Source organism: Trachemys scripta, chromosome 11, assembly GCF_013100865.1.
Source record: "Trachemys scripta elegans isolate TJP31775 chromosome 11, CAS_Tse_1.0, whole genome shotgun sequence".
In the NCBI taxonomy this organism is placed as follows: Eukaryota; Metazoa; Chordata; order Testudines; family Emydidae; genus Trachemys; species Trachemys scripta.
The window spans coordinates 46,035,449-46,062,820 of record NC_048308.1 but is presented as its reverse complement, the minus strand read 5'-3'; the positions used below and the strand labels follow the sequence as shown (position 1 = coordinate 46,062,820).

Below are 27,372 nucleotides of genomic sequence, written 5' to 3'. Positions count from 1 at the left end.
ATCCTTGTAACAAACCCCGATGCCAACTCTGTCCACATATCTATTCAAGTGACATCATCATAGGACCTAATCACATCAGCCATACCATCAAGGGCTCGTTCACCTGCACATCTACCAATGTGATATATGCCATCATGTGCCAGCAATGCCCCTCTGCCATGTACATTGGCCAAACCGGACAGTCTCTACGCAAAAGAATTAATGGGCACAAATCTGACATCAGGAATCAAAATACTCAAAAACCAGTGGGAGAACACTTTAACCTGTCTGGTCATTCAGTGACAGACTTGCGGGTGGCTATATTACAACAGAAAAACTTCAAAAACAGACTCCAACGAGAGACTGCTGAGCTAGAATTGATATGCAAACTAGACACAATCAACTCCGGTTTGAATAAGGCCTGGGAATGGCTGAGCCATTACAAACATTGACTCTATCTCCCCTTGTAAGTATTCTCACACTTCTTATCAAACTGTCTGTACTGGGCTAGCTTGATTATCACTTCAAAAGTTTTTTTTTCTCTTAATTAATTGGCCTCTCAGAGTTGGTAAGACAACTCCCACCTGTTTATGCTCTCTGTATGTGTGTATATATATCTCCTCAATATATGTTCCATTCTATATGCATCCGAAGAAGTGGGCTGTAGTCCACGAAAGCTTATGCTCTAATAAATTTGTTAGTCTCTAAGATGCCACAAGTACTCCTGTTCTTCTTTTTGCGGATACAGACTAACACGGCTGCTACTCTGAAGCCTATAAATATAATGTAACTGGAATATACTTTATACAAAAGGTCTCTTGTAAGGTATCATTACAAAGCTTATAATCTACTGGGTGTGTTCATCTTATTTGTATGAATGTGTCATTCTTGTATCTGAAGCTAGAAATATTGTAACTATGCAAAGTGTGGGCCATTAATGGTGGCTTGGAATCTCGATGGCTCTCATTGACTAGGACAATTGGTTGTGAATGGCTCTGTTTACTTGCAAATCTTCCTGGGTATGTGCAGGCCAGCCCTGAAAGAATGGAGAATGAGGTCTTACAGTGACATGTGATCATGTCACCTAGTACTGGAATCCATCTTAAGCCTAGTGCTTTTCCATTTAGAAGGAGGGGTGGGGACCCAGAGAGACAAAAGATTCCTGCCTTGTGCCAAAGCTATAAAAGGGGGTGGAACAGAACAAAGGAGGCTGCCACTCATGAGAAATCCCCTAGTTACCATCTGAGCTGGAACTGACAAGGTCTGTACCAAGGGAAAGGATTGGGCCCAGACTAAAAAGGAGTCTAGTCTGTAAAAGAAGCTTATTGGAACATTTCTGAGGGTGAGATTTACCTGTATTCAGTTTCTTAAATGTATTAGGCTTAGGCTTGCATGTTTTGTTTTATTTTGCTTGGTAACTTACTTTGTTCTGTCTGTTATTACTTGAAATCACTTAAATACTTAAATACTACTTTTTATACTTAAGAAAATCACTTTTGTTTATATCAGTGTTATAGAGGGCAGACAATTTATGAGTTTACCGCGTATATGTTTATACAGAGTAAAACAGATTTATTTGGGGTTTGGATCCCTTTGGGAGCTGGGTGTCTGGAGATAGGTGACTTGCTGAGCAGTTTTTGGTTAAAGTCTGCAGCTTTGGGGGCGTGGATCAGACCTGGGTCTTGTGTTGCAGCAGACTAGCGTGTCTGAGTCAACAAGGCAGGGTTCTGGAGTCCCAAGCTGGCAATGGAAAATGATCTTAGAAGTAATTCCAGCACATCAAGTGACAGTCCCAAAGGGGTCTCTATGACCGAATCACAGCAGCTACATCTAGTTGAGACTGCAAGTGGAACCAAGTAGGCAGACTGTAATAACAAGAGATGGAACCTGGCCAGAACACTGGGGAAACATCACTACCTTTAAAGAAAAGCTTAAAGAAGTCTGGAAAGACCTCAAATGATCAAAACATTTGGTTTTATATCTCAGTGCAAATACTATTGCAAGCCTTTCCCATTTTTCATGAAGAACAAACCTGATCAGCTGGCACACTAACTGTAACTAACCTGGGCACGGGATTGCTTTGCTGGTATTCTGCATGGATTTTCTGGTATCATGGTACATTTGGGGATTTCTCTTGACCTTAGAATGAGGTAAACACTAGTGCTGCAGTGTGTCTAGTAGCCAACTTTGGAGACCTATTGCTGCTGAATTGGAGGTCGTCAGTCGATGGGAAAATGCAAGGAGCCTGGTATTTTTCTGTGCATTAAAGAAGTGGAGAATTGACTCACTTTGTTAGCATCCCCAAAGAAACAAGATAAGTGAGAGAGCAAGTAGGCCACCAACTTAAGAGGGGAGGGGAGGAAGGTAACTTCCCCAAAGTTATCACAGATTTAAATGGTACATAGTGAGGGTGTACATTTCAGGTTACTTTCTCCCCCAGCGCAGCTCCAAAGACTGCAAAAAGATAAAAGAATGTGGTTTCAGCACTTTTCAGGAACAGGCCTTCAGTGTCCATTATGGGCCTATATCTAAAATATACTCTGTGCATTTGGTATGTTGATCCTAGAAAGTGCTGAGCACCTCTGGTGAGGTGCCCTGTTCTCAGCAAGATAAAGCTGATAGTATGCAAAGGCTAATTCTTAATTAGTCATATAAGATTGTTAGTAGAGAGCTGTGTGATATGATGCTCCATATTCTTGATAGAAATATGCTTATGATATGAATATTGTATAACTAAGATATATTTTATGCAAGATGGCTCATGTAAGATATCATTGGAAAGGTTATGATTTACTGAATGTGATTATCCAATTTGTGTGCCTGTATCATTTCTGTATCTAGAGTTAGGAATATTGACTATGTAACAATTACAACTGTGGTTATACTTGGAAACACCCACCAGACAGTAAGCAATCAGCCTTAATGGGCCATTAGGAAAAAGACAATTAGTCTTCCAAGATGTAGATCCCCCATCTTCCGGGAGTTCCTTCCTGTGGACATTGCAAATAAACCTGGTTTCATGGTTTCTTTGACACTGCAAGGTCAAGTGATAATGTCACCTGGTAAAAAGTACCACCTTGGACACTGCTGGTACTTTTCTACTGGAAACAAAGGCTTCCTGCTTTATGTAAATTCTATTTAAGGCTGGGGTGTAAGGCAAACAGGACTCTTCTCCATTGTCTTTTTGCCCAAGAAGAAAGACTGCTGAAAGTACCTGAAGAGACAAAGGAACTGAGCAGTGGGAAAGGCAAGGGCTGAGTCCAGACTAAGACAGGAGTCTAGTCTGTAAAGAGAAATAACTGGAATTCTAAGCTACAGAAACTCTGCAACAGGATGGTGAAGTGAGAGCATGTATCTGCTGTTCTACTTTGCTTGCACTAGCTTCATACAGTCCATGCACAACAGGGTTGAGGAAGGTTCTACAGATGCTCGGAAGTAAAACAGAAAGAGTGAGATTAACTAGTGGAATAAGGAAACCACTATTAATCGCCTAGAAAGTTCCTGGCTCAGCGTTAGGAGAAAGTACCTCTTTGTGTGATTCTTTACTATTGTTGCTTGACACTCTGCACAGATGCAGAAGAGGGGAACATTTTTTTACATCTTCCCAATCTTTTTTTCAGCCACTCAGACCAAGTCAGCATGTAAATCCAGATATACAAAGATATTCAGGTGCCTAAGGAGGATGATAGGACCTAGTGGTATTTCAATAAGAGTCAGGCACATAACCTGCTTCAGCTCTGCTGAAAATCCCACTAAGCACCTATCAACGTACTAGGTGCCTAAATAACTTTGAAAATCTGGCCCCTAGTCCCTAATAAAATGTCCTAACTTTGTCCAGATGAAGATGGGTTTGAACGCTAATACTGAGCACAAAGGACGCATCCGGTTTGCGTAAAATGAAGCAGATTGCAATTTTTGTCATCTTCAGTACAGGCTGCAGCCCACAGAGAGTAGGTCTATGCAAGGTTTTTTACCTCAAGTAAACTGATTGCCAATTAACTGGAGGTGGTTAAGTTGTTTGTAAAAGCTAATCTGGACACTCTCCAAACATTTGTTCCATGTGGGAACAGTCTAGGTAAACTGCAAATGGTTTTAGCCCAGAAAAATACATTTTGGGAGTGTCCATACTAGTCTTTAAAAATTATTACCTACCCCCAGTTAACTGGCAATCAATTAACTTGAGGGGAAAACACCCTAGTGAAGACAAGCCTGTTATATCCTTGGGGGCAACAGTTTTAGGAAGAAATCACTGGAGACACAGTGAGCTGTAAATCTTGGAGCAGCCATTTATTGCTACACCAGAACTAACCAACAGCCAGCCCAAACAGGCTGGGCTATCCCCTAATAATCTAACTCAGTTGCCATAGCAACACAAAATTATATTACCACAACAACCAAATACACAACAAAGTCCTCTGAGACTACTGGTTCCAGCAACCAGTACTCCATCTTATTCCAAGTAATAGGCCACATCTTTCCTACCCCACCAGAGTCTACTTCATTAAAGAGGATGGCAGCTCTGATGTACATTTTAAAATTCCGTGGGTTACAATTGGACCCTTGAACTCACTTAAGCCATTTCTGCTGAATGTTGAGCTACCTCCTTGCTAAATAGACATTATCAGGTAGTATTGAGGGACAGATCACATACCAGCATATGAAATTTTAGGGGGGAAAAAGGTGCATGTTCCATAAAACCAACATTTTTATTAGTCACAGATTGAATCTAAATAACAAGAACAAGACAAAAGAAAAGAAAAGAAAAAGGATGGGCGGAAACACAAAACGGGCCCTGATAATGCAGACAAGGATGCATGTCCTTAACTTTATGCACATGACTGGTCAATGGGACAATTCCTGTGTAAAACTTAGCAGGTATGAAATTGTTTGCAGGATCAGGGTCCATGATGATTACCAAACACCTTCTTCTTATCAATCAAACTCACACCTTCCTGTGACTACTGTGCAACATTTTAATCATATTTAGTCTGGGACCATAGATTTTTATCTCAGTGTTCCATATTCCTCTTTTTATTTAGGCTTTGGGGAAAAATCATTTTTAATTTTATTCTTGTTTCCACCTTTAAAAGATTTTTCTAAAATAAAAGTAAAATGGCAATATAATAGTCTCTTTAATTAAAAATCTGACTTTTTTTTCTGCCATAGTGCATATGTTCCTCTCAACACCTTTTTAAATTTATCTTTGATTGGTTACAATTTACAAACCATTTTCCTTTCAAATAAATAACCCTAAGCCTTTTGTTATTTAAATACAAATCAATGACTCCAAAGTGTGACTATTATACATTTGACCTACTGAGGAATTGTATTTTGAATTAAAGTAAATATGTCCACTGAGTTTTCACAGTCAATTTGTTTGTTATGAACAGAGCACTTCAGAATTTAAAATGATGTCTATTCAAATAAATGCTGGATGAAATCCCAACAGAAGGCTCGGTGATTTTTCTTTACAGACCTTTTTTCCGATTCCATTTTACAATGGCTTTCCAGACCATTAAACCTTTTCATGGAAATTTACCATCTTTCTTCTATCTTTTTATAGCTTCAGGGATCCATCAGTACTAGCCTTACTTTATGTGTTACGAAGTTATGTGCCACAAGTACTTCAATATCAAGTCATTGAAAGGATACCTTAGCACTGGGCAGGTCTAAAACAATCATCAGGCTTGCATGTGTCTGTCTTCAATTCTATTTGAAGTAGATAGGAAAAAGTTCCAGCCTGAACATTTACCAAGAGAGAGATTCTAGTTTACAGTCCTGGAGCACTAAATTTCCACTTATCCTTCAGGGAAGGAGTATCTTTCTTCCAACATCATTCAATAAAATCTTCCACTATTATTCAATAAAATTCATCCTGAAGGGGCAGATAGGTGGAATGTTAAGTTCAGGAACTGTATCTGATGCAAAAACTAAAAATTCCAATACCCAGCCAAAACCAACTAGTTCCAAAGCCCAACTAAAAATTCAACTTGTAATTATGAACCTGTGCAATAGCTCAACCAGAAGGGATAGGCTTGATGCTTAAATTATTGGGTTAGGTTCTTTGGCTTGTGTTATGCAGGAGGTCAGACTAGATGAGGATCCATGACTAAGGCTCCAAGGTCCTATGGTAATACAAATATTAATAAAATAAAATAATCATAATTAATAATAAATAATGTTCCATTCTGGCCTAAAAATCTATGATTTTATTAACCTGGCTCCTGTGCCTACAGTCCAACAATCGTGATTCAAACCTGATAGCTCTAGAGTATCTGCTGTCAGGGCCGGCTCTGGCTTTTTGGCTGCCCCAAGCAAACAAACAAACAAAAAAAAAAACGGGGCCAGAATGGCAAAGCAAAAAAAAAAAAAAAATGCAGATGTGCCCCGGCTAGTGGGGGGAGGGAAGAGAGAAAAGGGGGGTGGCCAGGGCTTCAGCGGGGCGCTGCCACGCGGCCCCGCCGCCTGCCAGGAGGGCTCTGCAGTGTTCCGGTCGGCTGGGACGGAAGGACGCGGGCTGCCCTGCCGGGCTTGCTGCAGGGCACTCCCGTCCTCCACGCCGCCGCCCCCTACAGGGTGGCCGGAGCGGAACACCACCAAAAAAAAAAAGCGGCCGTGCCGCCCTAGGATTGGCAGAATGCCGCCTCCTACAAGCTGCCGCCCCAAAAACCAGCTTGCTCGGCTGGTGCCTGGAGCCGGCCCTGTCTGCTGTATTTACCACCCTAACATTCTCCTTCAGTTTCCCATTGCTACCAGAAGTGAAGTAAAAGAAAGTATCTGGAGGAACAAAGATGACAGCGTAAATTAGCTATTCTGATATTTAAAAAATGACAAATGCTGCAGTGTGATCCCAGACAGAGAGCCCCAGAGCCGAAGGTAGGCTGCTTTCTGGTAAAGAGGTGTGCAGTATGTCTAACAGTTGTGTGATTTTTCTTATACTACCTCCATTGGGGTTCCTAGTGCTTCTTCCATCCTGTGAATAGTCTCATAGTCATTGGAAGGAGAGGGTGGAACTGGGACCATTCAGCAATGATAAAGAGATGGAACTGGATATACTGGTGTTGCTCTTCATCAGATACTTGCATCTGTATTAGTTCCACATAGGACAACTAGAAGGCATCTTTCTTTCTTTCTCAGACACTGATCTGCATTTATGCTCTTTAGAAAAGTGGTGTGGAATCCTATCCCCTTCATTCATGAATGAAGACTTGTGAGCAGGAACAGCTGAAGAATGCTTTGAGGAAGAAGGGAATTAAGTGCAATGTAGAGCTCACTGGGGCACTTTTGGAGGAAGACTGTTCAGATCCAGGATGGTCTTGTTTGTCCAGATCCAAAGCAGGTCTCATGGATATGTACAAAAGAAAAGGTTTTAAGCAAACTCCTCTTGCATTTAGATTTTTTTGGACCACGAATGGCAATCTGAGCATTTTTTGGTGATATGTCTCTCACCAAGACAAAAGAAACATTTTGAATGTCTGTCACTGTAGCATGTGTAGAACTACATAAGCTAGCTTTAATCTAGCCTTTCAGAAGCTGTCCCACAGTACCCCATGCTGACAGTTAAACCAGTGCAAGTGTTCCTGTTGAGGACACGCACCGACAACAATTACTGCGGTGGCTGTACATCGACTGAATTTTGTAGTGTAGGGTCAAACTGCAAAGTTTACATCTGGCTTTCTTGAAGCTTGAAAGGTCATTTGGATTCAGGGCTTTGGTTTGGTCTAACATTAGTGATCAAAACATTTGGTGACTGTGAAATGATCTGGGGTCCCAATCAAGTTCCTAATACCCAGGTGTCTGTGTTAGAAAAACATGTCAGCGCAGCCAGCTGCCTCAGGCTGGAGGCTAAAATCCATAGAGTTTTATTTCTGACATCGCTAAATAGCACACATTCAAAAGAAGGACTTCATAAAAAACAGCATACTTAACCACTACGCATGCAATTACGTCTCTTGAGCGTGGGAGAAACCTCTCCATTGCCTAGCTGCTGTGGAAGGAGGGCATGACTGTGGTATGTTTCTTAGGTGGGAATACTGGGCAGTAATATAACAAGCACTCCCTCTCCCATCCTCACTTTTTATTCCTTCAGTGCCTCTTAAAAGTTCAGATGTTGATTGCTGTTTTATGTCAGTATTTCTTAGTGGTTATAAAATATGCTACTTTTGCAAAGTTTATTACTATACTGCATAACTATATATTTCTATTTCTCTGTATCTGATACAAATTGAACTAAAACAAGGAATTTAAATTTTACTATGGTAGATTTTCAGGCCTTCCAGTGAAAAAATTATAGCATTTGTCCACCCAAACTGGATTCCATCATGTGGTAAAATGTTTCATGCTGATGGAAGTCTTTTCACTGCTTCACACAGCCAATTTACTTCTTTAAAAGGTGGAAGGTTACACAATAGTGAATGTTGATATTAAAGCTGCCAGCAGATGCTAACTAACATACACATATTTTTCCCTATTTAATCCACAAAAGAGATAGTGAACTTCTAAAGGTTTTAGAGTTATTTTAGTAGTTGGCTTTGCCAGCACTGATTTATCTAGGATCTTGATGTATTTTGTTTCTGCTTCCAGTTGTAAACTGCACCAAAGCAATTCCCAAATTGTGTAACATGTAGATTAAAATTAATGAGTTTACTTCTGTCTTTATCAAATAAATGGCCACCCTTTTCATGGCCAGCTTTTCGATTAAGTTTATCTACAAAATGGGTATTTTTGACCATCTATTGACAATATTTCTGAACACTTTTAAGTCTTTATTGATATGAAACACGAGCTCATCAATCAGTTCTTGTCTTAGGATTCTGAGTCAACAATTGTCCTGTGGTATCTTTAATTCGTTACAAACTAAATCCTTTAAAGATCAGCAACTAGAATTCAAAAGGTCAGACATAAAAGTGGCAGAAAAATCAATGCTGACACCTTCTGTCGTCCTACAGAACCCATGTTGTTGTTGTATATGCGTAATTCTTATTCTCTCAAAGCCAGTCTCACGTATGATTGGTTGAGTCCATTGTGTATATAAAGTACAATATATATATAAAAAAATTGTATTAACACACCACATGAGAAAGTTGTTACTTTTAGCATCAGATTTACCACATAGAAAAGAAAAAGCAAAACAGTGATATTGCCATTTGCATAGATTCTCCAGAACCTAAAGTCACATTTTTTTAGGAAGGACATCAATAGCAACTGCGAAGTGACTGATTCTATTCATATTGTTGACCCTTTTTCACTCAAGCAGCTAGTCAAAGTTTGAGGGCCTGAGGACGTTTCAGTGGGAGAGCAGAAGGAATCAAATAGCAGGAAACCATTTCTTTTGCTCACAGTCACCAAGAACACTCTTTTCAGCCTGCAACCATGACACAAAAAACCTCTCCCCAGGTTTCTTCTAGGGACAGACAGAGTGTTTTCAGCTTCTCCTTCTGGCTGTCTCTCAGTCTCTCCGTTCTGTCGTCCCTCACATGCACACACACACCTGGTCACAATACCCAGTCGAACCATGTATCCATGGAATGCTTGTTTCTGGGCAGACCCTATTAGGTCTTGTTTTAGGTGTGATTGTTTTGTAAAAATATTTTAAATTTAACCTATTTTTCCCATCTATCGTTCAAATACTTTGTTTATTATTTCAGCAGGCTATATAATTATTTATTTATACATTCCAATTCATATAGTACCTATCCATAGATAGAGGTAGATACCCTCCAATAATTAAAATAATTATAATAAATAATAATCATAATAATACCAACAACTAAGCAAACATAAATACACTGCCCAGCCACAGGACTGATAATACTTGCAGATAATCTTAGTCGACCAATACCCATTAATCACTGGCCTGTAGCCCACCCTTAATCTATAAATTAATGTTCAAGATAGAAATGATAACTTTTCAATATGCATTGAAGGTTAACAAATCTAGACTCCGGCTGAGGCAAGGAGTGAATTTTAGATGCAGTGTAGCTGGTCTTGTGTCATTTAAAGTAAGGACACTTCAGAGCCTCTGCTGATCAGAGTTGGCTAGTGTCACATAGGGAGGGGAAAAGAGATTTCTCGAGTATCCAAGACATAGGTGCTGAGGGAAAATGAGGATGAGGGAGCATCCCCATTTTCCTCCAGACTGTTAACTGTTCTATTAGTGTCCCCTTCCATGCAGCTGCATGACTAATGTAATCTCTCTCCTGATCCTCCCTTCCCAATATTGATTAGGACCTATTTAGGGCTTCACAGGCCAAAAACAGCATCATGAACTCTGCCTGTAAATCAGATATGAGGCACCACAGTTCTATGATCTCTATGTAAAACTCCATGTGTTCACTTCAATGGGATTACTCACTTGCTTAAAGATAGGCATATCTTGCCAAATTAGCACCTCAAAAAACAGGTAGCAGCATTTTGTGCTAGTTTCAGCATCTGAACAGCCAAGCTGTAGTCCAGGGGCGAGCAAACTTTTTGGCCCGAGGGCTGCATCGGGTTTTGTAAATTGTATGGAGGGCCAGGTATGGGGGGGGGGGGGGGGGTGGCCCGGCCCCCACCTCCTATCTGCAGCCCCTGGACTCTTGCCCCATCCAACCCGCCCGTTCCCTGACGGACCCCCGGGACACTTGCCCAGGGGCGGCTCTAGCTTTTTTGCTACCCCAAGTGCGGCAGGCAGGTGGCTTTCAGCGGCATGCCTGAGGGAGGTCCGCTGGTCCCGCGGCTTCGGCGTATCTGCCACCGAATCCACAGGACTGGTGGACCTCCCACAGGCAAACCGCCAAAGGCTGCCTGACTGCTGCCCTCACAGCGACTGGCAGGCTGCCCCCAACGGCTTCCGGCCCCAGGCACACGCTTGGAGCGCTGATGCCTGGAGCCACCGCTGCACTTGCCCTATCCATACATCCCCGGTCCCTGTCCCCTGACCGTCCCCAGACCCCCGCCGCCCCATCCAACCCCTCCTCTCATTCCTGATGGCCTCCCGTGGACCCTTACCCCATCCAATTACCCCTTCACCCTGTCCCCTGACTGCCCCCACCGGGACCCCTGCCCCCATTCAACCCCCACTCCTCCCTCCTGCCCCCTATCCACACCCCGCCCCCTGACCATCCCCGAACTCCCCTGCCCTCTACCAAACCCCCTGTTCCCTGCCTCCTTACTGCGCTGCCTGGAGCACCGGCAGCTGGTGGTGCTACAGCCACACCGCCGCCGCCACCATGCATAGAGCACCGGGTCAGGCTGGGCTCTGCAGCTGCGCTGCCCCAGGAGCTCGCAGCCCCACCGGCGAGCATTGTGCCGGCGGTGGAGCATGCGAGCTCAGGCTGCAGGGGAGAGGGAACAGCGGGGGGAGGGGCTGTGGGTGAGCCTCCCGGGTCAGGAGCTCGGGGGCCGGGCAGGACAGTCCCGCAGGCCGGATGTGGCCTGCGGGCCATAGTTTGCCCACCACTGGTGTAGTCCCATGTAGAGTGTTACAGTAGTCCCCACTGTCAACATTTGCAAAAAGCATATTCTAGTTTTGAGTGTCCAATTTGAGGTACTTTGGGCAGAAATTCGAAGCATACTAAATCAGTGGTCATGGTGGATAATTTTGTCCTGAATTTGTGTGACTGAACAGTGTATGTGACGCTGCTGAACTAAAGATGGCTGCAACTCTTAACTGATACACAGTATGCAATTTACTATAATGAAAGACAATGAAACAAAACAAAGACATCAGCATGTTACCGCAGGCTTATTAAATGTCTCTTTGTGGGCCTCGTTTCTTTGCAGGGAAAACTGCCACTGAAATCAGGACCTGACCCTATAGTTATTCACATACCCTGTTTATGATTCGGTTTCCATTTTTAAAGAAGCAGTGACCTGCTTCCAGAAGTATGCTTAGATGTTGTATGATAATTGCCTTCTCTATGAATGGAATATTTCCTTTTTGGAATTATTTTAAAAACATTTGGGTTAAAGATTAACACTTATAGCAGCAGCATTGCAGAGGAGATATGAGTATTTAAAAGACTGTAGTTCTTTCTATTTATTAGAGATTACAGTCTTGTGTTAACTTTAAATTGCATTCCACAGTCTGAAAATCAGAAAATACAATGCTTTTATTGCTGGCCTTTCATGCTCAGTCTTAAAGATAATGAGACCAGAACAGTTGAATGCCTTAATGGGGCTAAGTCGGGGGGACCGGACGATCTTCATCCGAGAATATTGAAGGAATTGGCGCGGGAAATAGCAGGCCCATTAGCGATAATATTTAATGAATCTGTAAACTCGGGGGCGGTCCCGTTAGACTGGAGAATAGCTAATGTGGTTCCTATTTTCAAGAAAGGGAAAAAAAGTGATCCGGGTAACTACAGGCCTGTTAGTTTAACATCTGTAGTGTGCAAGGTATTAGAGAAAATTCTGAAAGAGAAACTAGTTGAGGACCTGGAGGTTAGTGGCAATTGCGATAAATTACAACATGGTTTTACGAAGGGCAGATCGTGCCAAACGAATCTGATCTCCTTCTTTGAGAAAGTAACGGATTTATTAGATAAGGGAAATGCGGTGGACCTAATATACCTGGATTTCAGTAAAGCGTTTGATACTGTGCCCCATGAGGAATTATTGGTTAAACTGAAAAACATGGGGATCGATATGAAAATCCAGAGGTGGATAGGAAATTGGTTAATGGGGAGAATGCAGCGGGTCGTATTAAAGGGTGAACTGTCAGGTTGGAGGGAGGTTACTAGTGGAGTGCCTCAAGGTTCGGTTTTGGGACCCATTTTATTTAATCTATTTATAACTGACCTCGGAACCGAATGCAGGAGTAGGCTGATAAAGTTTGCGGATGATACGAAGGTGGGAGGCGTTGTAAATTCGGAGGAGGATAGGGATATCCTGCAGGGAGACTTGAACGAGCTTGTGAATTGGAGTATCAGGAATAGGATGAAATTTAATAGTAAAAAGTGTAAGGTGATGCATTTGGGGATAACTAATAAAAATTTTAGTTACAAGATGGGGACGCATTGGTTAGAAGTAACGGAAGAGGAGAAGGACCTAGGGGTCCTAGTAGACCGCAGGATGACTATGAGTCGACAATGCGACGTGGCGGTGAAAAAAGCCAATGCTGTCTTGGGATGCATTAGGCGAGGTATATCTAGTAGGGATAAGGAGGTCCTGCTTCCGTTGTACAAGGCGCTGGTGAGACCTCATTTGGAGTACTGTGTGCAGTTCTGGTCTCCCATGTTTAAAAAAGATGAACTCAAACTGGAACGGGTGCAGAGAAGGGCCACTAGGATGATCAGAGGAATGGAAAACCTGTCGTATGAAAAGAGACTAGAGGAGCTTGGGTTGTTTAGTCTGACAAAGCGAAGGCTGAGGGGGGATATGATTGCTATCTTTAAATATATTAGAGGGATTAATACGAGGGAGGGAGAAGAATTATTCCAGCTTAGTACTAATGTGGATACGAGAACGAATGGATATAAACTGGCCGTGGGGAGGTTCAGGCTTGAAATTAGACGAAGGTTTCTGACCGTCAGAGGGGTGAAATATTGGAACGGCCTTCCGAGGGAAACGGTGGGGGCGACGGACCTGTCTGGTTTTAAGATTAAGTTAGATAAATTTATGGAGGGAATGGTTTAATGGTAAAACATAGTAGTCAAGGAAAACCAAGAAATGGTAGGTAAATTGTATAATGGCTGACAGGGGTCAGGCTGGAGACTCTTGCCTATATGCTCGGGGTCTTACTGATCGCCATATTTGGGGTCGGGAAGGAATTTTCCTCCAGGGCAGATTGGCTGAGCCTCTGGAGGTTTTTCGCCTTCCTCCGCAGCATAGGGCAGGGATCTCTAGCAGGAGGGTTTCTGCCGATTGAAGTCACCTAAAACAGGATTGGGGACTTCAACAGCAGAGTCCAGGGAAGGGGTAGGGACGGTTTTATGGCCTGCAGCATGCAGGGGGTCAGACTAGATGATCATAATGGTCCCTTCTGACCTTAAAGTCTATGAGTCTATGAGTCTATGAGTTGAATGGAAATTCATTACCTTTCAGGAAGCTCTCCTGCAATATTTCCTCTCACAAATTAGTTAAATATTTGCAGGTAGGAACAGTCTTCTTCTCCTGCCTATTCAATCCTAGTCATAATCTCATTGTTTATGACATCATAAGTGCACCCACACAAATAATTATGACATAAAAATGTGAAACATTTCCCTTTAAAAATAATGAAACCAGATAGAGGAGGTGTCTGGGGTAGAAGTGTGAGAAGCAATTTTAAAAATATCCCCAAGAGAGACAGTACACATGAAGATGTAAATTGTTTTAATGTATGTTTAAAGAGTTATTTGAAGCTAAAAAGCATCTCCCTCAAAACAAACAGAGTAATATAAGGTGTGCTATGAAAACTAGGGCTGTCGACTAATCGCAGTTAACTCACAAGATTAACTCAAAAATTAATCATGATTAAAAAAATTAATTGCAATTAATTGCAGTTTTTAATCGCACTGTTAAACAATAGAATACCAACTGAAATGTATTAAATATTTTGGATTTTTTTCTACATTTTCAAATATTTTGATTCCAATTGCAACACAGAATACAAAGTGTACAGTGCTCTCTTTATATCATTATTTTTATTAAAAATAGTTGCACGGTAAAAATGATAAAAGAAATAGTATTCATCTCATACAAGTACTGTAGTGCAACCTCTTTATCATGAAAGTGGAAATTACAAATGTAGATTATTTGGTTACATAACTACACTCAGACACAAAACAATGTAAAACTTTAGAGCCTACAAGTTCACTCAATCCTACTTCTTGTTCAGCCAATCACTAAGAGAAACAAGTTTGTTCACATTTATGGGAGATAATGCTACCAGCTTCTGAAAGTGAGAACAGATGTTCTCATGGCACTTTTGTAGCTGGCATTACAAGGTATTTATGTGCCAGACATGCTAAACATTCATGTGCCCCTTCATGCTTCGGCCACCATTCCAGAGGACATGCGTTAATTAAATTTGTGACTGAACTCCTTGGGGGAGAATTGTATGTCTCCTGCTCAGTTTTACCCACATTCTCCCATATATTTCATGTTACAGCAGTCTCAGATTATGACTCAGCATATGTTGTTCGTTTTAAGAACACTTTAATTGCCAATTTGACAAAACACAAAGAAGGTACCAATGTGAGATTTCTAAAGATAGCTACATCACTCAACCCAAGGTTTAAGAATCTGAAGTGCCTTCCAAAATCTGAGAGGGATGAGGTGTGGAGCATGCTTTCAGAAGTCTTAAAAAAGCAATATTCCAATGCAGATCTACAGAACCCGAATCACAAAAAAAAAAAGAAAATCAACCTTCTGCTGGTGGCATCTGACTCAGATGATGATAATGAACCTGCGTCAGTCCACACTGCTTTGGATCATTATCGAGCAGAACCATCATCAACATGGCCACATATCCTCTGGAATGGTGGTTGAAGCATGAAGGGACATATGAATCGTTAGCACATATAACATGTAAATATCTTGTGACGTCGTCTACAACAGTGCCATGCGAACACCTGTTCTGACTTTCAGGTGACATTGTAAATGAGAAGCGGGCAGCATTATCTCCTGCAAATGTAAACTAATGTGTTTATCTGAGCGATTAGCTGAACAAGAAGTAGAACTGAGTGGACCTGTAGACTCTAATGTTTTACCCTTTTACTTTTGAATGCAGTTATTTTTTGTACATAATTCTACATTTGTAAGTTCAACTTTCATGATAAAGAGATTGCACTACAGTACCTGTATGAGGTGAATTGAAAAATACTATTTCTTTTGTTTTTTACAGTGAAAATATTTGTAATAAAAATAAAAGTAAATATAAAGTGAACACTGTACACTCTGTATTCTGTGTCATAATTGAAATAAACATATTTGAATATGTTTTCTACAAAAATAGTTAAATAAATAGTAATCACATGATTAATTGCAATTAATTGTTTTAATCACACGATTAATTGTGATTAATTTTTTTAATCGCTTGACAGCCCTAAAAACCATTATCTGAAATATAGCCGTATTCTCTAAAAATGAAACATAATCCCGCATTTCTACAAAATTAATCTGAAAAGAAGATAGGAACACAGGAAAGAAGGATTTTAAAATAATCCTCCTATAGATGAATGTTTCATTTTAAATAAATATATAATGGATTTACCTTACAAATTCAACTTTAAACCTGTTTTTTTAACAATGTTCAATGTAGCACGAGCCTACTCCTGAGTGGTGGTGAATGCTCTCTATTCCCATTGAACTGATTTAGCCCCAATTCTTGTAGGGTTGCACAAGGACTATTCACAATAGCTAGTCTGCACTACACAACAGCTGGTCTGCATACACTGCACTACACTACAGACACTACAAAATTAGGTCGGCTTCACTACATCACTCAAGGTTGTGAAAAATTTCATGCCCTGTGTGATGTAATTAAGCTGACCTAAGCCCTGGTGTAGACACCTCTTGGTCAGAAGAATTCATCCATCAACCTAGCTACCACCTCTTGGAAAGGGGGACTTACTACAGCAATGGAAGAACCCCATCGGCCACTGCAGTAAGTTCCTACTGTGGTGTTTCTAGTATAGACATACCTTAAGTTCCATAAACCTAGGAGTGCCTCCTGCCCTCATTTTTGGTAGCAAAACACTGTAAAAGGATAAGCCACCCTTTCAGCATCAACCTACAGGAGCCTGGCTGACCTATCACAGATGGAGCCAACTGTTCAAGGAACAGGACTTTGCCTGTCTGAGGGTCAGTCTTTCCAGCGCTCTCCCACAGCATTGTGACTGAGCAGTACCCTCTACTCAGGACTGTGTTATAAATGCCACACTTTAGCCCTCATTGGGAACTAGGGTAGTCAGCACCTCACAGGACCGTGCCACATATTTTTTGCTTTGTAATTTATGCTTCAAGACATGTCTACACCACCATGTAAATTTTCAATGTATGCTCTTGGTTATCAAAGTGCAGAGAATAAACTAAAATGGGTCAATTTTCACTGGGGTAACATCCAGTAGCTTGCACACATTTAATCTCTTTGGCCAATCCTGTTTCTAAGCTCTGAAGTAGGTCACAGTATGAAACCAAATTGTTTTTGCGTGTGTGTTTAAGTCTAAAAACAAAACCTATATTAACAAGTTCAGTTACTCTCCTTTTGGGCTGACAATGTGTACTAAATTGTTTCTTTGACACTGTCATTTATCACATCAGCAGATTTTGCCATAATGTTGCTTTTAAATAGAAAGATAGGTTATAGCATGACAGAGGGCAAGAATGAACAAGCATGGCAGGACTTTAATAATGCAGTTTTTCTGCATTTTCTTCCAAATCTCCTCAACTCATAAGATACATTTCAAACATAATGAACTAGGTTCCTAAGATTCAGGTAATAGGTCCCACAAAGACATATTCCAGTGTGAAAACTTGGCTAATGTGTATTATTCAATAAAATACAACTTCACTATCATCCACACTCCTCCCCCCCCCCCACACCCTTTCCCAGTTTCAGACTGAATAATCTGCATCTTGGTTACTCATCTACTTGTTAATTCAATAGACTGTGGACTTGGGATGTGTAAGGAGAAAAATCACTGCAGTTATGGCAAACATTAGAAGTATTAAACTACCAATCAATAAGTTCTGAATGATTTTCAGAGCCTTAGCACTGGAACATTAAAACATACCTAAAAACAACTTCTCTCATTATGTAGCAACGTGAGACTGGAACCTTGGAGCCCTGCTTTGTAATTTCTGTTTTTCCTATATAGGGCTGGAACTTTTCTTTTGTATTCCAGCTTTCTTAATATCCAAATATCTGCTTTCTGGAAAAAGCTGAGGGTTTCATAGATTTCTGACGATTTGCTTCTCACCTGATTATTTTATTTCTTTATCACCTCTCATATTCTTTACCAAATAGTCTTGCCTTTTTCAAGCTTCACTTTGGTTCTAAGTTAGTTCTCTTCAGACTAAAGGCATCTCTATATGCTGAGTTAGTGAGTAGCATGCCAGCGTATGAATCCACAGCACACTAACTGGCTGTGTGGATCCCACTACCATGCACTAAGAGTCCCATAGAGTGCTTTGATGTATTCCCATTTGCAATGCCAAAGTGCACTATAGAACATTTAGTGCACAGCAGCAGGGTCCATGCAGCCAGTTAGCATGTGGCAAGCCAGGGTGCAAATCTACAGCACTCCAACTTGCACTATGTGCAGTAACTCACCATGTAGACAGGTCCTGAAATTCTTAGCAGAATATTTATTTACTGGTGCATGGTTTGGCCTTACACCTCCTTTAAAACCTAATATCTCCATTAGCATTGCCACTTTTTATCATTGTAGCTGGCTTAATGAGGGCCAAATGGCAATGAGGAATCGAGCCCTGCTTTCCAGTTAGAATGTAGTTGCCACTTCTACATTGCTGAATGTACTAATTTTACGTGAACAGAATGATGATGGTACAGTCAGTGTGCAAACAGCCATGAAAAAGGCTAAGGGCTAGAACAGTGACCTAATGTAAATAGAAATGCACAGTATTAAACCACCGCACAACCAGATAGCAAATGCTTTGGATTAGTTTTCTTTGTGTTGTTGATTATTTTTTAACTTTGCCTCCTGTTTATGTGACTAATCATCACACCTCACAAGAGGAGACGATGTGATCCAGTGGAATACAGTATAATTTTATATAATAAAATCAACACTTTTCATAAATGGCTAGCATCACAGACTGTTAGGACAATTTACCGCCTCTTCATTGTGTATAATATTAATGACAGACAAAGACAACATGACTGTTTAAATACAATTTCACTTCCACACTGTCAGCTTACCAGCACCTTGGTCAAATACACTTTTATGGAACTGTCATCTCACTTTGTAATTTTTTTTTTCAGGATTAAACCATACCATTTGAAGTGGTATGCTTACAGAGAACTAGTGTGTACTTCTCAGTTGGACCTATCTTGCTGAGAACAGGCTAGCAAAAGTTTTTGCATTCACCACTGAAAAAATATGTTCAGTTAGCAGTGCCATAAACTGTAACAAAAAAAAAAAATGTGAAGAAAAATGTTGGGCGCATTTCACCCTGCTCTAGTCACAACTAACTTGGCCCTGATTCAAATGGGAAAAAACACCATGTACTATTGCCAACCCAATGCCATCTGGCTGTCTCTAGGTACTACTACGGCCTCCACCACTATAATGTGAGAGAATACAAACAGTCATGCAGGTTTTCTTATGTTAAAATTCCCATTTTTTTGTTTCGTTCCCTCTCCTTTTTATTTTGGTCTGACATAGTAAATTAATTCCTTGCTTTCTTCTATAGGAATGTGCTAACACAGATTTAATTTTTAACTATTGTAAATTAGTACTGTTTTAAAGAATGCTTCTGAGGAATTTTTTACTCCATTAATTTCAAGTTTAGCTTGACCTAGGGCTAGCAACATTACTTTTAAATATCTTTTAATTCATTCATATATAAAAACTGTGAACCAGAACTTTTGTACTCGGGATAAATATGTAGGGAATGTTTGTAACTATGTGAAAACAATCTCTGATATTACTGAGTAGGGTTTCCATACGTCCGGATTTTCCCGGACATGTCTGGCTTTTTGGTCCTCAAATCCCTGCCCGGGAGGAATTTCCAAAAAGCAGGACATGTCCAGAAAAATAGGGAGGCATGGTAAGGGGACCGCCTCCTCCCCGGGCTCCAACTTTCCGGGGCCAGGCAGCGGCTGTTCGTTCTCCCCACCTGGGCAGCCGGACTTGGGAGCAGCCACTGCTGCAGCTCCCACTGCTGTGGGGGGAAGCGGCCTAGCATGTGGCACTCGGTGGCTGCGGCTCTGGCATCCGGGTCGTGAACCCCCTGAGCCCGGGCCTGCTGCGGGGACCCAGCTGGTGCAATCCTGAGGGTGGCTCCGGAGTGGGGGGCAGCAGGCCCCAGCCTCCCCATCCCGCTCGGGTCCTGCAGGGGAACCAACGGGGCTGCCGATGCCTCCGCCCCGGGGCTGCCCGCGGGATTGCACCAGTTGGGCAGCCAGCCCAGACGGACTGGCCCGGGGCTGGGCACAGCGTGCATGCTGCTGGGTCTCCACAGCAGGCTCAGGCTCGGAGGGTTCGGGCCCGGGCGCCAGAGCCGCAGCCACCGAGCACCACGTGCTTGGCCGCTTCCTCCCCCCGCGGCAGTCGGAGCTGCAGCAGTGGCTGCTCCCGAGTCCAGCTGCCCAGGTGGGGAGAACGAACAGCCGCCACCTGGCCCCGCGGGCTGCCCCCAAACTCTCCCTCCAGGTACCGTCCGAGTCCTGCCTGAGCTCGGGGCCACGCCGGACTCACTCACCCCAGCCCCGCGATCCCCCTGCATCTCCCGAGCCTCCCTCCAGCTCTTGCGGAGGGAGGAGGAATGGTGTGGGTGTGGGTGTGTGTGGGTGTGGGGGGGGTTGTTGGGTTTTTTTTTGCTCTGCCACCATTTTTTTTTCTCTCTTCTCCGCCTCCCCACGCGTCCCGATATTTGACCTGGGTGATCTGGTCACCCTAGGGGGTGGAGTTGGTGTGGGGACTTTGAGGAAGGGGCGGAGTTGGTGTGGGGCCGGGGGCCCCGTGGAGTGTCCTCTTTTACCAGTATTGAAATATGGTAACCCTATTACTGAGAAAAAGCAATTCAAACTTGTGTGTATGCAGAAGTACTGATAACATTTATTCAACATCTATTCATACCAAGGCAATGTTATGGGCTACACACAAAAAAATCCCTCTTTCACAAAAAGTGGGGGAGGTGTTGAGGATTTTCACGCTGGGGAAACATGCTCAGGATCAGGATGTCTGTCACTTTTTCTGTCAAGCTTTCAAAAAAACAGCAGCATGCTGCAGCACTCAAAAAACAGCCCAGTGGCTGAAGGCAGTTTACACTGCTCTACAGCCAAAACGCTTCTGAAATAAATGTAGTCAAACGTTACTAATTCTGGGTCACTGAGAACATAAATGATGCTTAAAATTGTTGGCTCTAGTTTTCAAGATATGCTATTGGGTCAGTATATACAACCCTTGACTTGGGAATGGCGGAGGATAAGTGAGTTATAAAGGGAAGGGATCTCAATTTAAACCAGAAATGACTAAAATACATCTTTGACTGGATCTATGAATAAATCTATGACTGGGTTCGGACAGTACTTGCTTTTTAGGCAAACCAATGAATGATGCAATCTGCAGCTGGTATTGCGTCATACATGATATGAATTGCATCATGTTATTCCTAGAAGTCATGGATGATGCAATCATAATGAAGCTGACATCACTCTGCTGAACAAATTGCCCTATATCAGCTCTAGAAATCATACAGTGTCGTGCTCTCTTATTTGTCAGTGTTTGATTTTGCAAAGGGACACATTTCTGTTTAGCCAAAGTGAGCAGAGATGCCTCATACTTGTGTGAACAGTGCAGATAACTTCTACTATGTTTGTGGTGAAGTGACTTTTGCATCACAAAAGCGCAGTATAACCACTATGCTTAAGAAAGCCTATCACCTTTATTTTGGCAGCAAAATTGGAGATCAGGACAAAAGGTGGGCCCCACACATACGCTGCAACACTTGTGCAACAAATCTTCGCCAGTGGTTGAACAGGAAAAGGAAATCTATGCCTTTTGCAGTGCCAATGATTTGGAGAGATCCAACAGATCATACCAGCAATTGTTACTTCTGCATGGTACCTCCAGTTGGGAAAGGTGTGTCAAAGAAGAAAAAGTGGACTGTGCATTATCCAAACATTCCATCAGCTATATGCCCAGTACCCCACGGAGAAGGACTGCCAGTTCCTGATGCACCAGAATCATTCTCACTTAAGTCAGAAGAGGAAGAGGAAGGGGAAGAAACTTCTGGTCCTGAACCACCAATGTCAGAGGACCCACATTTTCTCCCATCCTCCTCCTCTGAACCACACCTCATAACACAAGGTGAACTGAATGACCTTGTCAGGGATTTGGAACTACCCAAGAGTAAGGCAGAACTGTTGGGCTCCAGACTACAGCAGTGGAATCTCCTGGCAGGTGATGTTAGGGTTTCCATGTTCCGTGACCGTCAAAAGGATCTTGTCCCATTCTTCTTCATGGAAGGTGATCTTGTAGCCTGCAACAACATCAATGGTGTGATGGCAGCCCTCAACATCGTTCATGATCCAGATGAGTGGAGAGTGTTCATTGATTCATCGAAGACGAGCCTTAAAGGTGTTTTACTGCATAATGGCAATGTTTTGCCCTCAATTCCAGTTGGTCATGCAGTCCATATGAAGGAAACCTATGACAACATGAAACAAGTTTTGAGGTGCATAAGCTATGACCAACATCAGTGGCAGCTTTGTGGTGATTTGAAGGTTGTTGCTTTCTTGCTTGGTCTGCAGACTGGATACACAAAGTACTGCTGTTTTCTCTGCAAATGGGATAGCCGTGCAAGAGATTCCCACTACATCAAGAAAGATTGGCCACTCCGACAGTCATTGGAGCCTGGGAGGAAAAGTATTCAGCATCCACCACTTGTTGAATCAAGGAAGATTTTGTTACCACCCTTACACATCAAGCTGGGTCTGATGAAAAACTTTGTCAAGGCCATTGACAAAACACAAGCAGCTTTCAAGTACCTCCGTGGAAAATTTCCAAGGTTAAGTGAAGCTAAGATAAAGGAAGGTGTCTTTGTTGGTCCTCAGATTCGTGAACTTCTTCGAGATGATGCATTTGACCATGCACTGCATGGCAAGAAAAAGATGGCATGGAAAGCCTTCTAGTTAGTGGCAATAAATTTTCTCGGAAACAACAAGGCAGACAACTACAGGTTGTTGGTGGAAAACCTCCTCAAGGCATAGAAAAGCCTTGGTTGCAACATGTCACTAAAGATACATTTTTTGCACTCTCATCTAGATTTTTTTCCACCAAACTGCGGAGCCGTGAGCAACGAGCACAGCGAGCCATTTCACGAGGACATCGCAACAATGGAGAAACGCTATCAGGGCAAATGGAGCCCATCAATGCTTGCAGACTATTGCTGGACAGTGACAAGAGATGTTCCATTTAATGAATACAAGAGAAAGCCAAGAAGTGCCGAGTAGACACTGAATAGGACTAAACTATGTACAGAATAGTTTTTTGCCTTTTGTTTCATAATAAGTTTTATTTATATAACCCTTTTGATTTTTAAAGTGTTACATAAACAGGACAGGTGAAATATTATCTTGTAAAGCAACCATAAACACATGAAAAGACCTAGGTTTACAATTTATAATTAAAACTTTACTATCTACACAATATACATAGACATAAAATATAAAAACTTGAATATCTTAGAAACAGTAGCTAATCGGTTGTTTTAATTGTCATATTTGAATTCAGCACATCAAAATACATAATAAATAGCACATTTTATCTCTGAAGCAGACGACTTCTCAAAAATTGTAGACCAGTGTTACCTGACGCTATTTAAAAGTTATTTTCTTTTCTGACTTCTAGGTAATTTTTATATGGTAAAGAAGAGAGGGGTACTATTTCCATTTCTAGAGGTGGGATGTTCAGCCCCAAACTAAGCGGGAAGGAATTAAAATGGAATCGTGTTTTGGATTTCTAAGAGGCTCTAACTATCAACTGCATCTCAGTGCAGGACTATTCCACTGCCACACAGTGCTGGCTAACAGTGGTAAGCAGGTTAAAAAACGTGATTTAAGCCCATTGGAGTTGATGTTCACCATTGTTAACCAAGACCCTTCCACTGCTAAACATATGGTCCTTACTCAAATAAGTGGTTGCAGGAATCAGGCTCTTAAAAATTATGTATGAATACAGTATCAGCTTGCGTCCCATCAAGAGCAGACACTGATTTGGGGGCAAATTTCTTTGTAAGGTCAAAGGTGGGGCTGCAGCCCGAGCAATGGTCAATTGTAAAATAATATATTACTATTTCTATCTTCCAATGCTTGTACACTTTGGAAATACAAAAGGGCTAAAGATTAAAATCTCTGTGATTTATCAATACTGTTTTGTGTTGGCATTTTATTATCATTTGATCATCAACCATTTAGTGACACAGATTATTAAAACAACTGAATATGAAAAAAAACAGTAAACGAACACAACAAAGAGTGCAGTTTTGTAATCTGACTCCATGGGTACTTCAGCAGTCCGGAATGTCTGATTACTAACATTTTGGCTCAATAGTTCTCCTTTCTAAGCATTTGTTTTATACTGTTTATGTCTTTTTAGCCCAGTCACAAATATGCCAACCAATTTATCAGACTATAATGGAGCTCAGCATTGGTGCAGCATCCAATTCAGAGCTGACAATACAGAGCACCTATCTATTTGATGTGTATGACCTTAGTAGGAACTGAGTGGGGAAGCCATTGTCTTTAACAATGGCAGTAATGAGATGAGGAGGCGCTGCCTATTGAGAGATGTACAGGGGTCAGTTGATGTGAAGAAGGCTGAAGCACATAATCAAGGTTTGTTGTTTGCCTTACACAGTCACACTCATGCTTCAGAAACGACTGTTCAACTATACTCATTTATTCATAGCCATTCCTAACCAATGATTCCTAAGGAAAAAATGGCAAGCAACTTGAAACATTACCGGGACTCTCAGCGTGGATAATTCCATTTAAGGAGAACACGTTTTTTACTCTAAAGCAAACATGTTTTGTGATAAGAACAGGAGTACTTGTGGCACCTTAGAGACTAACACATTTATTAGAGCATAAGCTTTTGTGGGCTACAGCCCACGCCTTTCATCAATATCACATTACATACAGTAGCTATAAATGTAAAATCAGAGACTGCTACGTTCATTGCAAATTAATTGGCAACATGAAATTGAGAATATTCATATACACATGTTTTTTTACTTCACATTTCTAAAGTGTGCCAATCAGAAGGGTAACATTTTCAAAGTGCCTAAGTCCCCTTTCAAAAGTGACTTAAGAACTTAGGAGCTCAAATTTCATTAACAGTCAATGGGATTTAGGCTCCTAGGTCGCTTTTGAAAAAGGATTTAGGCTCCTAGGGGATGTTAACACTGCAGAGGTGAGGTGTGATTCCCAGCATGGGTAGACTGATTCACACTAGCACTGCTTGAGCTAGCCTGCTAAAAGTAGCAGTGTGGACATTGTGGAGCCAGCTGTGACTCAGGCTAGCCACACAAATGTAGGCCCAGGGGATTGTGTGGCTTGGATTCAGGTGGCTAGCCCAAGCCACTGCCTATGCTGCAACATCCACAGTGCTGTATTTAGTGCACTAACTCAAGCAGAACTAGGGAAAGTCTGTATGTCTATGCTGGGAATCACACCTCCCAGTTGCAGTGTAGACATACCCCAAAAGGCTAGATTTTCAAACGTGGTTAGGCAATAAAGATGCAGCTAGGTGTCTAGTGGAATTTTCAAAATACTTATGCAGGTTAGGCATCTGATCCTCATTGAAATCAATGAGAGTCAGACAGCTTACCTGCCTAAGCGCTTTTTGAAAATCCTACTAGGCCCTAAATCATTTAGTACCTTTTGAAAAATTTGCACATCTACAAAGAACAACAGTGACCCAATGTGAGCAAGGCTCTCCGCAGTCATTTTTATCAACAGCCTACTCAGTATCTGCCTCAATTTACTGTGCCCCCTTTTGTCACATAATCAAAGGTTACCCCCCTACACACACTTCTGAATGTTCATGTGATCTGGCAGCTGCTGTCATCAGAATGTCTACTGAATGAATTTGTTTAAATGAATTAAACATCAGGATTTATAGAGCATGTTGGTCTGTCGCTGTGTGACTTCCAGAAGGTGTAATGTAGCATTGTAATGATGGAGTGACACTGTGCTTCTAGTTGAATTATAAAAATACATCCAGTTTACTCCCTATAACTAACATGTTTTAATGTCACTTCAACTAATACAAATGTCGACTTTCTCCCTCACACACACATTTTGTCTCATTAAGTAACATCTCACATCTTCAAACCGCTGAATCTCTTTGTAGTTGTGAAGACAGAGGATGTGCAAGATTTTTCTATTGTTTCCTGTAATTATAATCTTCATATTATTTCTTATAAGATTGAAAGTTGTATTTTCAACTGAAAGATAAAGGGCAAAATTTCCTCTATGGCAGATACTTTTGCAAATCAGCCTTCTTAAACTGATGTCAGATAGCAAAGCACATACATTATCTCAGCATCTATAATGGGGCAATTGAGCTCGCAGTTTTACAAACAAATAGGTGCGATCTGAATTACAGTATGCTCTGTAAGAAGGAAAAGTTTATTATTAGCTGTATTATTTAATATATGTCTCTATAGCTCAGTGTGACATACCAGGGTACCACACAGACTAATGAGTAACTGTATCACCCCTGACCTCTAACTGAGGGTGCCCTTTACAATGCCTTGCTGCTGTAACTTCTAGCCTGAACTGTTTACAGTCTCTAGCATGTACGTCCCTCCCAGCTACGTCTGTGTGTGTGCTGCAGCCAGCCAGACACACCTTAGCTGTTACCAGCCTTAAAGATTGCCATGGAGTGACCCCAACACATTCCCATTTTCCAGAAATATATGTCCTGTACTGCCCAGCCCTCTCCTGGACAGGACAAATATATTAAGTCCATTATTCCTTTAAGGGAATAATATGCTCAAAACTTGTTACCCCAAATGGAGTTATCCAGACACTTCAACTTGAAGACACTGGACTAGATAAAACAATAAAAGAAGTTTATTAACTACAAAGAGATATATTTTACCTGATTACAAGAAATGAGGCTTATGAGAAAAATAAAGATAAAATGATTACTGGTGCCTAACTAAGAACTAGATAAGTTCATGGAGGATAGGTCCATCAATGGCTATTAGCCAGGATGAACAGTGATGGTGTCCCTAGCCTCTGTTTGCCAGAAGCTGGGAATGGGCGACAGGGGATGGATCACTTGGTGATTACCTGTTCTGTTCATTCCCTCCGGGCAGGGTCGGCTCCAGGCACCAGCTGACCAAGCACGTGCTTGGGGAGGCACCTTGGGCGGAGCGGGGCAGCGCTCGGGTTTGTATTTATTTATTTATTTATTTATTGGTTCGTCGGTGCAGCGCTGGAGGGGTTTTTTTGTTTTCGCGCGTGGCGCTCGGGGTGGCGGGGGATTGGTGCGGCGCTCGGGGTGGCGGGGGATTGGTGCGGCGCTCGGAGGGGGACGGGGGCTGGCGCAGCACGGTGCTCGGAGGGGGGCGGGGGCTTGGCACGGCACTGGGGGGGCAGGGGCTGGCGTGGCACAGCACTCAGAGGGGGGCGGGGGCTTGGTGCTTGGAGGAGAGCGGGGGCAGCCCGGCGCCGGGGGCGCGGGGGCGGGTGGGGCAGGGCGCGCGGGGGGGGGCGGGGGGTGGGCG

The 27,372-nt window shown here is 42.2% G+C and overlaps 1 protein-coding gene across 1 annotated transcript in view; it reads right to left on the bottom strand.

The window, feature by feature from the left end:
• The window catches only part of ZNF804A (zinc finger protein 804A), a 226,971-nt gene that overhangs the window by 68,013 nt on the left and 131,586 nt on the right, over positions 1 to 27,372 (bottom strand). The gene's annotated exons all lie outside the window — the stretch shown is intronic.